At 25.6% G+C, this 6,392-nt stretch overlaps 1 long non-coding RNA gene across 1 annotated transcript; it reads right to left on the bottom strand.

The window, feature by feature from the left end:
* Nucleotides 1-666: 666 nt before the first annotated feature.
* On the bottom strand, nucleotides 667-1,187 carry LOC108322020 (uncharacterized). Its single transcript, XR_001831567.1, has 2 exons — nucleotides 913-1,187; nucleotides 667-822 (listed from the first exon to the last, which is right to left on the bottom strand). It is a non-coding gene; the product is annotated as an uncharacterized LOC108322020 (long non-coding RNA).
* Nucleotides 1,188-6,392: the final 5,205 nt, after the last annotated feature.

Raw genomic sequence — 6,392 nt, 5'->3', positions numbered from 1 at the left:
AGATCCACCAAATTACTTGTCATCTCAAAAATTTGTCCAATACTTTTTTCTATAGTGTAAAAAGTATTCAATGTACTTTAATATTTAAATTTAATAAATATTTAATAAAAACACACACATATATATATATATATATATATATATATATATATATATATATATATAACGTTATAACTTTATTTATACTAATTAACGTTAAAGAATGCTATTTATTGTATTTATTAAGTATTTAGTTTGCACAAACTTTTGTTCTGGGACGTATTTTATTTATCGTTTTATTGGTGTAAAATAGTTCTCAATTAGTTTATTGCTTCTTTGTTACTTAATATTTGGTTCTCAATTGATAATGATGCCCTTTTTATGAATTACGTTGACACGAATTTAATTTGAATATTATCTTTGGAGATTACACACTGAGTTGTTCAGAGAAGTTGGTAAGAGTTTTACAAGAATCTTCTTTATATTTGTTAAATAATCTGAACGATAATTGTTGAACATAGTTATGAATTATTCAAGAGGCTCTTCGTTTATCGGAAGGGATTTTTACGTTAAAAAAAACCCTACACTAGACTACATATTCTGCTTGAATATGAGAACCAATTTCATGACAAGTTCATGAAATAACAAAAGTTGGTCATATTAACTTAAACATAACGAACACAAAAGAAAATAAAACTATTTTTTTTTCATACTTTTTTATTGAAATCATCAAAGGGAGACATTCTAGTCTTGCTCTTGAATTGTCTTACAATTATTATTGCTGTAACTTGGAACACTTTTGCAAGCAAGAATCAACCACATTAGATACCTTACCAGCAGCATCTGAAACATAAAATGATAGGCAGAAAAGATGTAAATAACATAATTAATTTAAAGATTAAAGAAATATAAATGTGGTTAGAGAATAAATACCAATATCAATGGTGACGGTTTTGTTGACGCCACAACCTTTAACACAATCTAAAGCGCCTGGAATTATTTCACATTTTATAACACACGGAACCCAACACAGGCCATAGGGTAGAGAAGAAATCAAACACTTTAAGCCACATGTTATAGTACATGGGATGAGTGCCTCAGTTTGTAGAATTTGTACAAAACCCAACATAATCATCATCGAAATTGCAACTATGTGAGTTTTCATTGTGTTTTTCCTATAACTCACCCTAGCTCAAAATTTTGTTTATATGTTCTTGCTGTGACGTTTTAAGGAAAATCAATATCAATTTATAGGCACATAATATCAATCTAAGGGCCACATCTACTTGATGTGTGAGTAAGTAAATGAATTTATAAATTATAAGACTAAAAAACAGACTTAGGTGTCAAGTCTGTTTATTTTTATTTTTAATATAATTTGATCAGTTTCACTTTGACTATTTTAGAATCATGTGTCACGTGTTTTAAGATTAGGAGCTGCTGTTTTTCTGTGTTTAAATGAATGTATAAATTAAAAAACAATTTGGGTCCACCTATTATTATTATTTTTTAGATTAGTATGATTACTTTTGTTTTGATTCCATTAAAAATATACCCTATGTCAAATAATTTTTTTTAATTTGGTACATACAATTTTTATGCGTTAATTTATTATTAATATAATATATAAGAACTTAGTGAAAATATCTATTTTTCCAGCATCAAATTGCTAATGATTTACAAGACAACATAAAAGACGAAATACTAATCTAAAAAATTTTCCATAAGCAACAAATTTGGGAGGTTCTTCGATGTAAATATCTTTTTAATGCTTTGAATTGTTACTAAACATGCCACCATGCAGGATGAAAAAGAGAGCAAATTCACAACTTTAAAAAGCGTTGAGAGTGTGTAAGAGCTTCGATAAAGACGACATTGATGGCATGGTGGTCGCTTGACCAAGACGATCAAAACAATGTGATCGTCGGTCAAAACTAGAACTTTTGTCGTGGCAGTGATAGATGCAGGTGTATCGGCAGCGGTAGACGACACTGGCAGCAGCAATGGATGTAGTGACAAAGGCAACAAATTTTTTTTTCTCAAAAGAACTTGAACCAAATTGTTAATGAATATAATGAAAATTATATATAAGACTAATCTCCCTTGCGTTAACTATACACATAGAGTCCTCTATTTATAATAGAAGAAATATGAGGTAAGCCAAAAATACAAATAAAAAATAATAACAAACTAACTAAAGATAAAAGATAAATATGAAATAAAGATAATATATCTAACTGTTATATTATGTAAAAAAATATTAAATATTAGGAACAATATGAAAAAGATAAAAGTCTAGAAAAGAATATTCATTACTTCAGTATATGAATAAATTATGAATACAATATTCCAAAATACATAAATGCTCAAGATCAAATATGTATCATGAACAATATCATGGTTTTATAAGGTAACATATACAGCCATAACATACTAACCTAAGCATTTATTAATTAGATAAAAATGTCAATCTTTCCTAACTTCAATTATTTAATTGTCAAGATAACCGAAAATAGAAAACAAGATATGAACATCAGTTGATATGAAACCTAAAGGAGCATATTTCCATGCTCCTAAATTAGAGCATAACTTATGATTCTAGCTAAAACTTTATCAAAGAAACAATTTCAAAGAAAAGAAACAGTCATTCAACCAATCAAAGAGTTCAGGATGTGAGAAAGACATGTTTTCTGCATATCATTACAGTTGGCACTGTTATCTTTCCACACTGCATATTCTATTTGTTACTTTATTGTTAGTTTGTTAGGATTGTTATTTTGCCTTGCTGCATATTTTATTACAGCTGGCACTATTACTTTTCTAGAATCATCTTTTGTTGTATAAATTGCACATCACACATTACTTTTACTGCTGAGTTGAATAATGAGAATAAAGAACTTTTGAAACCAGAATTACCTCTGATTTATCTATGATGGTAACCGCCCTCAACTCTTTAAAAATGCTGCAGATTTGTCTAGCCAAAACAACCACTAATGCTAGATGCAGTTCAAATTAATGCTCATTCAAGAATAATTGAATAATAAAAAATATTTGGATTAAAATAAAATTTTAGTATTCTTTTATTTTATACCTTCTCTTATTTTTGTTTGGTAAGTGATCTTAACTTATTAAGACCGATTCAAGAATTTGGAAAACTTAAAACAAGTTTTAAAACCTCTTTTGAGATTATTTTTAAAAAAAACCTCAACTATTTTTTTGCGATTACTAAAAAAAGAACTTTAAGGTTTTTTCATTTGGAAAAAAAACTTTATTACCTATTTGAGCCTTGAGCTCTCCTAACTTTTATGATCTTATTCTTAATAAAATGTTATAAGAAAAAAGTCCTTTAGTTCTATTAATGATAAAAAGTGTTTTTTAAACACCTATTCACCTTTTTTTTCCTTAAAAGTGTAGAGTTTTTTTTTATGTTATTTAATGTACTTAAATGTTATTATTTACTGTATTTATTAAATGTTTCTTTTGCACAAACTTTCGTTATTGTTTTTTTTCTTCTTATGATGGTGCTATTGGTGTGAGATATTTCTCAATTAGGTCTATTCAAACTTAGGGAGTATAATTTCATGAGAAGTTCCTCGTAACAAATGTAGTTCGTCATAAATTCGGCGATACGTATTAAAAATTACTTCTCAACCATATGGAACACTAGAAGCTTTTTTTGGCCCAAACGCACACTTCGGTCTTGTTCACTTGAATGGATTTAGAGAGAGAGAGTGATTGAGGGGATTTGAAAGTAAATTTTTTTATTATTTATTTGAGTGAATTTGAAGGTAAGGAGACTGAATTTGAAAGTAAAGTTTGTGAGAATTAGTGTACAATTTGATTGACGTGACAGATTAAAAAAATTTACTTCCAAATCCACTCTCATTTACCTCCAAATTCACTCAAATAAACAATAAAAAAAGATTACCTTCAAATCCTCTCAAATCTTCTCAATCACTCTCCCTCAACTTCATTCAAGTGAACAAAACCTTCATGTGTCAAAGGGTCTAAATCCCAAATTTGATAAAAAGAGATATTTCATATAAAGTAAATATTTCTATGTCGTTTGATAATATTCTTGGTAGCTTTCTCAATAAGGTTGTCCATATTCAATGATGATTGGATTTTTGTATTTGAAATATTTTTGTAAGATTATGTTTAAGATAATTAAATAATCTCATTAAGGTTGTTTATAAAAAAAAAAGGAAATGCACATTCAAGAATAATTGAATATTAAAAATAATTGGATTATAATAAAATTTTAGTATTCTTTTGGCTTATCCCTTCTTTTATTTTGTGTTTTCTTTTGCATTTTATTATGGGACAAGTGATCATAACTTTTATGCTCTTATTCTTAATAAAGTCTTTTACTTTTATTAATTACAAAACCTTTATTCACTCACTAAATTCTGAAGTTATAAAATTTAATTAAAGAGTTTGAAAAAAAAAGTGAAAGAGATTCTTTTTTTAATTCCTTTCATTATCAAAATACTAACCATTGCCAATTAAAAATAAAAAATAATTTACTTTTTTCTTTAACATTTTGACAGTCAACATTTATTAATAAAAAAATTAAAAAATATTTGTTTATTTTTTTCCTTAACAAAATATTTACAAGTAACATTTGTGAATAAAAAAAATAAAAACTATTTATTTCTGTTTGTCTTAACATCTAATCATTAACATTTGTCAATAAAAAAATAAAAAAATATTTATTCACTTTTTTTGCTTAACATTGTAAAATATGTTTTTCTGTTATTACCAAAGTATTGAATGCACTTTAGAATACGAATTTAAGAAAGTAGTACGTGACAAGTTCCTCAATTAACGAAAGTAGTGCGTCCAATACATATTACTTTACCTCAATGAAAATGGAAGAAAACAACATCTAAAATTTTATTCTTTTTATATTTTTGTTACAATAATATATGAGATACATGTCTAATTTTGCTCTCAAATGTTCTTATATTGTTGTAATTTGAGACAACTTCCCAAGCAAGAATCAACCACATTCGTTACATTACCAGCAGCATCTGATACATAAAATCATTGTAAGAAAGATATAAGAACATAGTTAAATAAATAAATAAAACATCTAATTATCAAAACTGCAACTCTAGTACTTTTCATTGTATTTTTTCCCATAACTTTTCTCTAAGTCTCTACACTCTATAGCTCAAGATTTTGTATAGATGCTCTTGATGTGAAATTTTAAGAAAACGAATAATTATTTATAAAGGGTCATATTAAGTTAGGGTATGTATAAATGGTAAGATTAAAACACCTAGGTCAACCATATTTTATTTTTGTATTTAATATTGATTAGTTTTACGAAATTATCTGTCAAAAGCCGTTCTAGAATAAGGACAACGTCAAATTGATGTGTAAAAATTAATGTATAAGACAAAAAATAAGCTAAGGTCCAACATATTTTGATTTTATTTTAATATAGTTTGGTTAGTTTTACTTCAAGAATGAATGAATATGACTTAGGTCCACCATTTTTTTAAGTATAGTTTGGTTAGTTTTAATATACATTTTTTATATTAATAATATCCTAACAATCTGTAATTCTAAAAAACTCATACATCCATATTAAAATAGTCTGTTTATCAATAAAGAAACTCATGTAAATAAGATTTTATAATAATAAACATATATTTGCTTTCTTGTTTTATGTACACAATCGAAAGGATTGATTGATTGAAATATATTTAAAAATTTAAAGAAAACTTTCCTCAAAATTGTTTATGAAATTATAATAGGTGAATTTTAGTGTAATGGTTAAAAATTATAAAGAACATGGAAGATTCAAGATAATAAGTAAAAATAAAGTTAATAATATACAATAAGATAATAAGTAAAAATAAAGTTAATAATAATAATAATTTTTGTACTGGTTCAATTAACACAGATAATTTGAATTAATTTTTCACGAAATATTCAATTATTAGAAAATTTTATGTATATAGAAATAGAATAAAATATACAAAATGCTTCTTGAAACACCTTTCAAAATTCAATTACCTATAACACATACCAAGTATTAGTATAAATGTATCAAATTGAAATTACAAAGAAACAGAAAAATGAGAAACTTATAGCATGATAACCCATTTCTTTTACCAAAAAAATGTAATGCATAACGTTACATGAATATTTCTTCCAATTTAAAAGAGTTTTAAACCATAAATTATTTTCAATCAATATAATCAATTATTATTAATCATAATTGATTATTTATGAATGTAAAGTTTTTTTAAAAACTTAACATAATTTATAATTATCTTAAATAATCAATTATTTTTTAAACTATGAAAATTACATTTTGATCTGCATAATGGATTATTTCTTTTTTCTAATATTTATGTTTTATCCTTAAACATGAGACATAACTCTAAGTATGATCTATA

The sequence above is a fragment of the Vigna angularis genome, chromosome 5 (genome assembly GCF_016808095.1).
Source record: "Vigna angularis cultivar LongXiaoDou No.4 chromosome 5, ASM1680809v1, whole genome shotgun sequence".
NCBI lineage: Eukaryota > Viridiplantae > Streptophyta > Magnoliopsida > Fabales > Fabaceae > Vigna > Vigna angularis.
The sequence above is the reverse complement of the archived record's forward strand: the minus strand, read 5'-3'. Positions and strand labels throughout refer to the sequence as shown.